At 32.6% G+C, this 12,072-nt stretch overlaps 1 long non-coding RNA gene and 1 other non-coding gene across 2 annotated transcripts; both read right to left on the bottom strand.

The window, feature by feature from the left end:
* Window positions 1-1,054: 1,054 nt before the first annotated feature.
* Window positions 1,055-2,045, bottom strand: LOC131146857 (uncharacterized). Its single transcript, XR_009134481.1, has 3 exons — window positions 1,735-2,045; window positions 1,364-1,424; window positions 1,055-1,266 (listed from the first exon to the last, which is right to left on the bottom strand). It is a non-coding gene; the product is annotated as an uncharacterized LOC131146857 (long non-coding RNA).
* A 1,112-nt stretch (window positions 2,046-3,157) lies between these two features.
* Window positions 3,158-3,318, bottom strand: LOC131147279 (U1 spliceosomal RNA). Its single transcript, XR_009134672.1, has one exon. It is a non-coding gene; the product is annotated as a U1 spliceosomal RNA (small nuclear RNA).
* Between the last annotated feature and the right edge of the window lie 8,754 nt (window positions 3,319-12,072).

A 12,072-nucleotide genomic window follows, 5' to 3' on the forward strand; every position in this document is an offset into this window, starting at 1 on the left:
ATTTCATTATAATTATTTTAATTATTTAAAACTAAAATTTAAAGATTTTTTATTTAAAAGTAACATAATTTTATTATTTTTAACTAAAAATAATCTTATTATTAATGTATATTTACAAAGTATTACTTCATAAAGATCTAATTAATAATTATGTTAACTGTTTTTTAATTAATATTTAAATATTTTTATTAAGTAAAATTAATATAACATTATTTTTTGATCAAAAATAACCTTATTCTTAATTTATATTGATAACATATGATTATCATATAAATTAATGTTAAAATAATATTATTAATTAAATTAATATTTTTTAAAATTAATATTAATTTAATTAATAAATAGTTGTTCTTCTTTGGTTAATTGAATTATGTTTCGTTAATAATTAATATACTATAAGTATATGATTATCTTCTAATAAAAAATTATAAAATACCCGCATTGAAATGATTGTGTCTGGCTGTCTGCACACCCAGCAAATTGTTTAAGAGAGAGAGAGAGAGAGAGAGGAGGTAATACAACATAACGTGATGTTCCTGCGGATTCATTCTAACCCTAAAACCACCATCTTCAGCTCAGCATTTCCAGGGAAAAAAATAATAAAGAAATTCCTTGAGCACTCTCCAAGCTTTGAAGGTCAGAAATTAATGTACAAAACAATCCAAAGATGGAATTTCATTTCATATTTCATTATTTCCTCTGCGATGAATTCGGAGGCCGGAGCGCAAATTAAGACTCCAGTTGCCAAATAATTTTGTGATTCCCGTTGGGACATTTTACTTGTAGGGCGGGTGCAGCTGTGCAGGGCAGACAATTTCAAGGTGGAATCCTTGTTTGTTAGATAGAGAAGATCACCACAGTTTCACGATCGGCTGGTGATATATAGCATTTTTGAGTGTATATATTATTAATTAGATTTTATATTGTGTGAATAACAGGATATGAATTGAAATTTATCTACATCACTTCCAGCATTCGAAATTTTTGGTTGTAGGGGCACATACAGAATTTTGTTAAAACACTAAAATGCATATGATATACATTTTTATCGAATTTACATCGGGTGCCATTGGAAACTACATTTTTTTCTTGAATTTACATTGGGTGTCATTGGAAAACATTAACAAAACAAAGTGGTCATTGTGGCATCTTCTTAAACCTTTTTTTTCCACATTTTCTAGCTTCCGAACTCAGCTTCAAAAATACCAGTTAAGTACACCATCCCTCAAAAATCAGAAGCAATAATCTCATGGAGAACTACAAAGTCTGCAGTTCAGAATCAGCATTGAATAATAGTATATGCACACCAAGCGAACTGTAAAAAAAATAAAATAAAATAAGGGAGTTAATACAGCATAAGTACCTGATTGATGTTCCTGATAATTCAGTCGAACCCTGACGCCAGTATTTTGAGCTCACTGTTTCTGAAAAAATAAATAAATAAATTCCATGTCCATTCCTCAATCTTTCTAGGTCAGAAATTAATAAAGGCCGCATTCAAAGCAAAAAAGGACTGAGGTGGAATTTCATTTCATATTTCCGCCGAGATGAATTTGGAGGGCAGAGAATGAATGAAGAGAATCCTGAATCCATTTGCATTGGTATTGCTGTGACAATTTGATAAATGGCTTTCATAAACTTAACAAGAATTAATAGGATACCGATAGAGAAGTGGGACCACTGACAGCAACACCAAAGTCCCTATTTAATCATCAGAAATTGCCAGAGGAGTACCTTCCATAAAACAGCATGGTCTATCTTCACCATCTCATGAAAGAGTTGTATTGCAGCATCAGCATGACCATGCATGACAAAACCCCAGAATAATTTAACTGTAAGAAAATACATTCTTCTCATTTATACTCACAAATACCTTGTATACAATCACCACGCTCCTACGCATCGATAAGCTGTCTATTAACACAGATTTCACTAGAACATATTTTGTTGGCCCAGGCTGCAGGAGCCAGCAGCATTCTGAAGTCTGAACCCAACCAGCATACTTAGCAACGCCTAGTGGCCCAGTTGTCAGTTGTGTGCACAGGCTGAAATTGTCGGATCAAAATTCAATTATGGGCATATATGTGAAATAATTATGTGTTCTGAACTGTCTAATAAAGAAATACTCTATCTAAAAGTGATCGGTTATTTTGAATTATAATGGACTTTAATGTATCCAAAACGGTTGTGGACCTTTAATTTGTAGATATTTTAACGGTTATTTCCGTTTATTATGATGGCCGAAATTGAAAATACACATATATGACAAACGGTTATATATATAGTGGTTATGGTTCTCGCATCACATGGACGGTTATATAATTTCTCTTTTGTCATTCCATCGCTAAAAGAGAATACAAATAACGTAGAAGGAATTTTCTGGACATTACATGTTGATCTGGAAGGTCATTCGCACGGCTCGACACATCTTGGAATACTATGCATTTAGGAACACATCTTGGAATACTATGCATTTAGGTACGTTTCTGCATTCAATTTAATGTTTTTAATGGTTTGACATGACTGATTCAACATGATGATGGTTTCCATCAATTAAAGAAATACTCGTTAAGTTCTTTGGAAATAACTCCAACCAACTTAAGTACCAAAATGAAATTAGGTCCTAGAAATCACATTTTTCAGGCATTTCATCAAACACGCAGCGCCCAGAGTCCAGAAAACCACATTTCACGTGCACATCGATCCAAGTGTTACAAACATACAAACCAGAAACGAACCCAGCAAGAGAAAGCCTTTGGGCTTGTAACTCCCATTTCATAAAATCACATCTCTCCCAAAGTTGAAAGAATGGGATAAAAGGTTCATATTCGTTTGTGGTAATGGTATTTTGGGGACAAAGATTGGAGACTTGCTTGTAAATTTCCAGGATAAAGTAACCATCACCCAATCCAAATCCTTCTTCGCGCTTAAAACAATCATACTGTCGTGCTTCATTACTTGCCCAAAAAAGGATCGGTTTCTTCATTGTTTTCAACGAAGACTCGTCGAACATGTTTCCTGTGCATTGGCTTCCCTCAAAGAATAAGGCAGCCATCAAATGCTGCGGAGAATGTAAGTACAGGAGGCAAGTTCGTCCATAACCTACGCATAAGATAATAACTCCCGACAGACACAATAAAACTTGAACCAGCATTTGGTAGGGGCCGCGCGAACGCAGGCCCCCGCTGCCACAAATTATGACGTACACTCTCCCACTTGGGGAGATGTTAGGCGAGCGCACCGCCAGGGTGCAATAGCAGCCCCACGCCTAGGCCGTGAGCCTTCTGGATCACCCAAGAACCCCGTCCAGGTAAGTATGGTACTATGTTAGCTCTCCGTTTCTCTTGTACCCCAACGCGTCAGTCTTTTCGGTGTAGTCCTTCCGATGTGGGACAACAAAACCAAACCAAAGGCAAAACCAAAACCAACCTCAGATTCTATAGAACTCTCTTCCTCTGCGGTGAAGCATCTTCGTCTTCGGTTCTCTCTCTCACAGGTTGGGAGTATTTTCTACACTAGAGCTTTTGCAGCTCTTCAAAAATATGTTATAGTGCTCATCCCGTAAATTGAACGATGGGATAGTTTGGCATGTTTAAAAAGGTATTTAAAATATAAAGTATTTAAAAAATAAAATTCACTTGAGTGAATTTTTACGAGGAATGCAACAAATTTATATATAAATACATTTACAAATAGTAAATTTTATAAAATATTTCAATTAGTTTAATAAAAATATCAATCATAAAATTCAATTTACAGTTAAATTAAAACAATTATTTAATGATTATTATGTATAATTTAATTGTAGTAGCTTCAATATATTAGTAAATTTCTCTATAATTGATTTTTTTTTTTTTCTCTTCTTGTTTTTATGGCAAAGGAATCCTCTTCTTCCACTTCTTATCTAGCTTTTCATCCTAGTTCATAGCAAGTGTAATAAGGACCCCTTTTGTACTAAATTGGTAGATTCAACGTTAATAAGTTAAAAAGTTTGTATATAAAAATACAAATAAATATGTATATGTAATAAATTCAAATAAAATAAATTCACTAAAATTTTATTTAAAATAATCATTATCAAGATCTCACTCTATTAGTGTCAGAGTCAATTTTTATAATGCAATATTTGAGTAAAGAGAAAGTAAGTATTTTATATTTTTTGAAAAACTTGAAATCTCTAGAAAATATTCAAAAGTTGGGCATTCATTTCAAAATTTTTGTTTTTTGTTTTTTTTTTTTTTTTAAAAACACTTGAAATCCTTTGAATATCCTATAGAAAATAAGTTTTTCATCTTTTAATGAAGAATCATGAAACCACATCATGAATTTAGCATCCAAAGTCGACCATACACTCAAATGAGTGTTTAGACACATTAACTTCATAAGGAAAAAAAAAAAAAAAAAGACAAGTTTAGAGAAATGGGCACAATATGACCTTTAGACAAGCTGATTGACCACATATCGACTGTGTACTGTAATCAATAACTACTTTTTTTGAAAATCTAGGGGATAGTTGACTGAACTTGCAGACTGATCAACCACATGTATGCTCTTCTCTTGAGAAATGTGATTTTAAGCAATTTAATGCAATTTCTTTGTAGATCCAGACTATAAATTCAAGCAAAAATAAGTTTTAAAAGACTTCATCAAGAATACATGATTGCATGCAAAAAAAAAAATAACAACAAACCATATCATGTTTCCATGTAAAAAATCAAAATGATACTTGAAAATAATAAAAGTAAGGTTATAGGACTCACTTTAATTATAATGATGCAATAGACATGCAAATTGGGATTCATTCTTTCAAATGCACATGCCCCAAAAAATCCAAACACGAGAGCAGTCAAACTCCCTTGGATCCCTCTACAATTCCCTTCATTATCCCCTCAGGGACATGCCAAAAAACATTTCTCCCTTGATCTATTTATAGACCACTCAAATAAGGAGGAAACAACCCTTAAAATTTTGAATTTAAAATATTCAAAATTCAAACCAAAAACTACAAATCAATATCTATCAAACTGCCCTCGTCATCTCCTTGATACGTGGTAACAACCAGGACACTTGGCATGTCCAGATCCATAATTCAATCAAATGCAAATAACTCAAAATTTTGATTTACATTGGCCTAATGGACCACTTGTAGAGGCTCGGTCAACCACTTATCGAGTGGCGCCAAAACAAGAAAAGAAAAGATGTTGGTTGATCGCCCAATGCAACATTCTTTCCTCCATGATTTTTAGCTTAATTTTCACATATCCAATTAGGTCATATTATTATTTTGGACAAAAAAATGACTATCGATAACTGCCCCTCTTTTACTAACATTTTAGGATAGAATCTTAGAAAAAGATAAAGATGTCATTATTTAACCCCTCATGTATGTACTCAGCGAACCTTTTGTCCCAATCATTACTTGAATTGGAACTCAATTGCAACTATCAAACCCATCCATGATTCTTTTTTCGTTAATTGCATCAAAGATTTGAAATTTGCACCATTGATAACAATTTGTTGAACATATTTTGATGTTTAGGGTTTTGACTTGAAAAATAAGTTAGAAAGGTTTAGGACCAACAAGGATAGATTGAACAAAAACTACAATTAGTTGTTTCTAAAGCACTTCATTTCTGTGGTGATAGGCAATAAAGAATTTTGGCTACTGTCGATGTTGATTTTGGTCTGAGGCATCAACACAAGGAAATATGCATGGCAATCCTTAAATGATAAAGCAATGGGAAATATGAAAGAAATAAATCGTAAACAAGACCAGGAGTTGCCACTTTTTTTTTTTTTTTGAAATGGGAAAAATAAAGAAAAATCATAAGTTTATGAAATTCAAAGATCAAGTGTAGGAGTACATTTGTGCATTGGGAAGGTGAATGTCTAACCATATTGGTGATGGTTAACTTGCCAATATCCCCTAACGATACTTGTTCATAGAACTGTCAATGCAATTACATATGTGTGCTCCTCCTAATTTTTAATATTATGAAAATGCAGAAAAATACCCCTTATGGTCATTTAGTACAAATTAATGTCTATGAACACTCCAACATGACTTTTACATTGCTAGAGTATAACTCCTAAAAGGGGTTTGGCCTCGGCACTCTAATCCATTTTCTTTTCAATGATAATGATGGTGGTGGGAACAAAAAGGGTTATTCGAAAGCATTAGATTGTATCACCAATTTGAAAGCATTAGATTGTATCACCAATTTGAAAGATGAATTTATGAGAGTTATCAAGTAGTGTAACCAATATTTGAAGAATATGATTTTAGAGGATGAGGTTAACACTAGTGAAAATTATTTCAAATAACATTAATCTATAATAAAAAACAAAAGAATGAAGGTATATGCTGTTACGATTAATCTTCCATGTCAATTCAAATCTAACATAGTCATTACTTATAATAACTGCACAAAAAAGTTAAAATAAGTAAATAAAACACTACTAAAAGGGGGGTTTTGGTAACATTCACTTGACGTTACTAAAAATGTGCTAGACGTTATGAAATGATTTAATAAGCAACCTTATAATAACCCCAAAAATGGTTATACAAGATTAGTGGTGTGATTTCAAAAAAAAAAATTAAATTAAATTGTAACGTCCCGATTTTCATACATTTTTTTTTATAAACAATAATAAATATTCACTCGTCATCAACAATATTCACAAATCGGCCACGTCAACAACTCTGTTACCACTCATATGACACAACCCACATTGGGTACCGGGTAAATAGTCATTTCATTTATACAACCTAACAGCGGAAGATAGTATATACTTAACAATCAGAGTACAATACCCAAAGTATCAACATCCATATATGTACATTACCATCACATACCCAAAAACTACACAATCCTAAGGGAATTACACCCCCCCTAGTCCAAGAACTCACCATGTGTGTCAAGGTCTCAACTTCCTACGGTCTCGGAGCTCTATCACTTGACCTATCTTTGTTCCCTGAAAAGTTTAGATAATTTGGGTGAGACACATTTCAGTAAGAAGGAATAAATTATTTACAATGTGTGGCAATATGAGTTCAGTTATAACACACTTTACTTCAAATTATCATTTTATCTAAGAAAAATACACTGATAAACATAATCTCATAATCATATAGATATACAACACAAGCTTTTATAAGTTTTAAAATCATTTCTCAAGTTCAATCATTTCCAACACATATTTACCCGCGAAGTTCCTGAGAATAGGGAAGATTACCCGCTCATATAAGTAGCTTCCCTCTTTCCTAACACGTTATGCAGTCAGATATGGCCACATCTAATACCTATCAGGGCACTCACCTTACTTAGTAAACCCTCAGGCGGAGAGTTTCACTTCACCTCAATTATTTATATTATTAACTCACACGGATCTATTTCTCAATTTTATCATTCTCTATTTCTCATTTTCCATTATTTCTTCTATTTCTCATTTTAACCCATTTTATCATTCTTTCACTTTCCATTTCCAGTTCACTATCCAACTTATGAGTATCCTTGGTACCTAATACCAACATTGTGTCTGTAACTCATGGCTACCCTGAGGATTTTTCTTTCCACGCCATGCTTCCCCTCATGGTCAAGGTTGTGCAGCCCAAAGGCTAGATCTAACCGCAGTTGGCCAACCTGGTTAAATCAAAATATCATATCACATATCTCGTGTCTGTAGTACGACTGGCCAGCCTATAGCCCTGATCCAGACTTAGGAGGCACAACAACTCTACTAAACAACTCAGTCGATTATCACGCTACACGCTCCAAGAGTTCGTGTGGTTGCACTGCACCACTAGCAACGGTACCGTGCTCAATATCACAACTCATCATTAAGGTTTCCATAACCATCCATCAGGGTTATCATTACCATAAATCCACAATCATTATGCAGTGTTGGCATTTCATCAATCATATTTCAATAATCTCATTGCAGTAGTCGCACTTTATAATGTTCACATTTTCCCAGTATTTACAGTAAGTATACTCAATTCTATCATCACATTTCAATTCCATATTGTAGTATTCATATTTCTCATTTACACATTTCAGTATATGCGTTTTAGAATTCACGTTTTCATTTTCACGTTTCAATATTTTCATATCAATATACACCATTAATCGCATATCAGTATATCTCAATTCATCTCATAATAATATGTATCGTGTGTTACGTATTTCAACATTTCTCAAACCCATATAAGTAATTTACACAATATCATTTTCATAAAAATTATCTCTATTCATGTATATTTCATTATTTCCCACTAACATATCAATAATTCTCATTTCATTATTTTCTCAAAAATTAGTCATCATTATATTTTACATTTTTCAATATGCGTCATATGCCACACAGTTTTTATCTAATATTCATAATATATTAATTTAAAAAGGAAAAATACCATAACTTTATTTTCCACATATTCATTCAATCAACAATATAAAAATACTATTATAATTTATTCCCCTTACCTAACTTACCGAGAGTCTCGTTAAAACCCAGATCCTATGCCCTTGGCGCCCGAAACTCAAATCCTGCAATTCGCGATTTCCCCAAATTAATTAACTCATTTTCCAAAATAATACTCATATAACCTTCTCTATGCTCCATATATCCCAAATTAACATTTTAAACTAATATTTAACACCCTCACTTGGTTTTCTGAACTATGCCTGCAGGGTCCCTAAATTACACCCGCGCTCACCCGGACCCCAAATTCCAAAAACCCTACTTCAACCTCAAAATGTCCAATATTCTAGCATTTATAAATCAACACTAATTAAATAATAATTAGCCCCTTAATAACCCTCTTATCCCAATTGTGAGGTTATGCTTACGACGACCCCACGAGAAATCTGCTCCGTTAGACTTGTAAAGAATTATCCCTAGATTCTCGTGGTAGCGTCTGATCGTCAATTAGGCTTAAAATTTACACGAAATTAAGGTAAAAGTGAAAATTTAGTTTACCTCAGGAGATACGTCTACGCCGCTCTTACAACCAATCCGCTCTAGTAGAATTGACGGCGATGGAAAATGGAGTCTAGCGGTATCTTCTGATTCTTGATCGGACGAGTATCCGTCAAGAAAAATGAGGAAAGAGGGAGAAAGAGGCATAGGGAAGACGAAAGAGATTCTGGGGGGGCGCTCTGCGCAGCTCCCTCTCTGGATGTTTTTTTTTTTTTGAAACCCTCCTAAAGCAGAATCTTCAGGAGGTGGTGATATAATAATAATAATAATAATATATTTAATTAATAATAATTATTTGTTTAATTAATAAAAATAAAAATTAATTATTATTTTTTTAATTTAATTTAATTTTTTTTATTTTTTTTTTAAATCACCCCACTAATCTTGTATAGCCATTTTTGAGATTATTACATTCTCTTATCCTTACAAAAATTTCGTCCTCGAAATTTGTTATTTATCTGTTTCCCATCCTTAAAGAAAATACTTCCAATTTTATTAATTACCCTCACTTATGGCTGAGGAACACCGTGTTTACAAAGAGGGTTCTAGGAGATTACAACTATTCAAAATTCTCCCAAAGCTATTCCCGTTCCAAAACTAAAAACTCTATATATCTTACGTTACACTATACAAATCAAAATACACAGTATTATTCCTTTGATTGTGATTAGTTCAACTCTAAACTCCATTAAATAAGTGTAAAAAATTATTAAAAAATAGAATATTCGTGATTTTTAAATTTTTAGAAAATAAAAAATTATTGAAAAATATTTTCATAATTTTAGAGAAAGTTTAAATATATATTTATATAATAATATAATTATTATGCAGTTAATATTTTTATTATTATATTGTTTAATTTATATTTTTTTATTTTGAACATATTTTAATTTATTTAAGCTTCAAAGTTTTTATTATTTAATTTATTAAGGTTTAACACCGATAATGTTGAAAACTTTTATGTTGATTGATTGCTTTTTATCCAAAAATAAAGTCCAATCCTAATTTTCGTATTGTACTTATTTTCTAATTAATAAATATTTTATTAATCATAAATCTTATCCACCTATGTGAAGTCATGCATGCAGCTTGCTGATTTGTTTACCAAAGCGTCGAGGGTTGCTCGGGTTAGATTCATTTGTAACAAGTCAAGACCTTATGACTAATAGAATTGGTGTATTCCCAAAAGGGGGGTGAATTGGGTATTTAAAAAATTTATCCTTCCTAAGTCAAATTCAAATCACATTTAGTATTACACAATCTAGGGTCTTTCTAAGCATTCACCAATTCAACAAATAATAAGATATGCAAATATTTAAATTATGCATAGCAGTTTAAATATGGCATTCAAGTGTGGAAATTTAAAGTGCGAGAAATAAAAAGCAGACACAAAAAATGTTATCGGGATTTGGCCAAACTTGTCTACGTCCCCGCCTCAAGCTAACAAGCAAAAGGATTCCACTAATGGTCACTTAACAGGTGGGGCGACACCGATTACACCCTCCTCTCCTTACTAGGCGAGGAATACCTCAGGTTACATCCATAGGGCTGACCCCAACCTTTATAACTTCTCCTTCATAGGATGGAGTATCTAGTTCTCCTAATCAGGTCTGAACTAGTTCAAGACTTTCTTAACCGGGTATAAGTCTATTCAATGCTCTCCTAACCGAGTTTAAGCAAATCCAGTGCACATTATAGGTCAGTGCAATCCTCTTTCGACCACACGTCGGGAATACAAAAAATATGAAATATTTTTTGTACAAACAAGTGTTTTTTTAAAAGTAGAGATATACAGTAATAAGCACAATGCACTCATATATGATATGAAATAAGCGTTCAATGTGAGTTTGTGTATTTTCTCAAAATATTTTGAAATCTTTGAGTAAGATGAATATGATAAACTCTACAAAGATTTAAACCCAAATAAATTTCTCCAAAAATATTTTCAATAAAAAGTGTAGGAGAACCTAGGGTTTTTGCTTTCAAATGATTTTTGCAAGATAAAGATTTATCTATAAAAGCTCAAATGCAAGAAGACTTATCCAAGCACAAAAAATATGAATGTAAAATATGTGCTCAAGTCTTTCTAGGAAGATCAATAAAAAATTTTCTCCAAGGAAATATTTATCAATAAAATATGTGGAGAAACTCTAAATTTACTCTCTAAAAATGATTTGTAAAATAAAATATAAGAAGAGAGTAAATGCCTTAATAAATTTATGCCCAAGGAAATAATCCTCCAACAATCCTCAAAATGCAATAGATTTGCAAGTGAAGAGAGTGAGTTAAATTCAATGCTCTCTTTCAACTAGAATTTTTCAAAAGATTTAAGAGAAAGAGAGTGAAAAAAAAAAAATTAAAGCACAAAAATAATTTTAAGAGGATTTTCTCTCTAATCTCATTACTTAAAAATGAGTAATGGAGGGATATATATACACTCTGAGAAAATTTTGACCGTTAGGGATATATTAGGCATTTTGAAATTTGTTTAATTAAAAAATAATTACGTTTAAGCACTGAAAAATGCCGGAACCCGAGAGGTTTGGTCGACTAATGCTAGGACCAGTCGACCAACTACACAAAATTTGAATTTAATTTTGAGGTTCGGTTGGCCTTGGGAGTGACCGATTGGCTAGCCAAGGCGATTTTTCGAGCCTTCTTTGGTTCAATCGCCCGATCTTAAGGCCAGTTTGCCGGTTCATGAAGGTCAGTCGATCGAGACAAATTTCAATTAAATGGCCGGTCGGCCGAGACACAATAAACAGACCAGAATACAAGGTTAGTCGACCGAGGTGATTATAACGTTATAGGGCCGGTCGACCGAGGCTTTTTAATTGAGCCAAAAAATGCATCATCGGTCAACCTCTTTGTCAAATTCATTTTAACCCTTATTTTTTACCCTAACCGATTAATTATTAAGAAAAGGTTTTTCTGTGAAAAGTGTTGATCCTTAGAGTCTGTCTACGGTCATTTAAGCTTTCATTCATGTTATGCATTATTACAGACCACAATATAAAAACAAAATGCAATTTATAAATTAAAATTGTTTTCACTTTGCTCCTTAAGCTTTATAGAAAATGCCAGGATGTATGT

This window comes from Malania oleifera, chromosome 1, assembly GCF_029873635.1.
Source record: "Malania oleifera isolate guangnan ecotype guangnan chromosome 1, ASM2987363v1, whole genome shotgun sequence".
In the NCBI taxonomy this organism is placed as follows: domain Eukaryota; kingdom Viridiplantae; phylum Streptophyta; class Magnoliopsida; order Santalales; family Ximeniaceae; genus Malania; species Malania oleifera.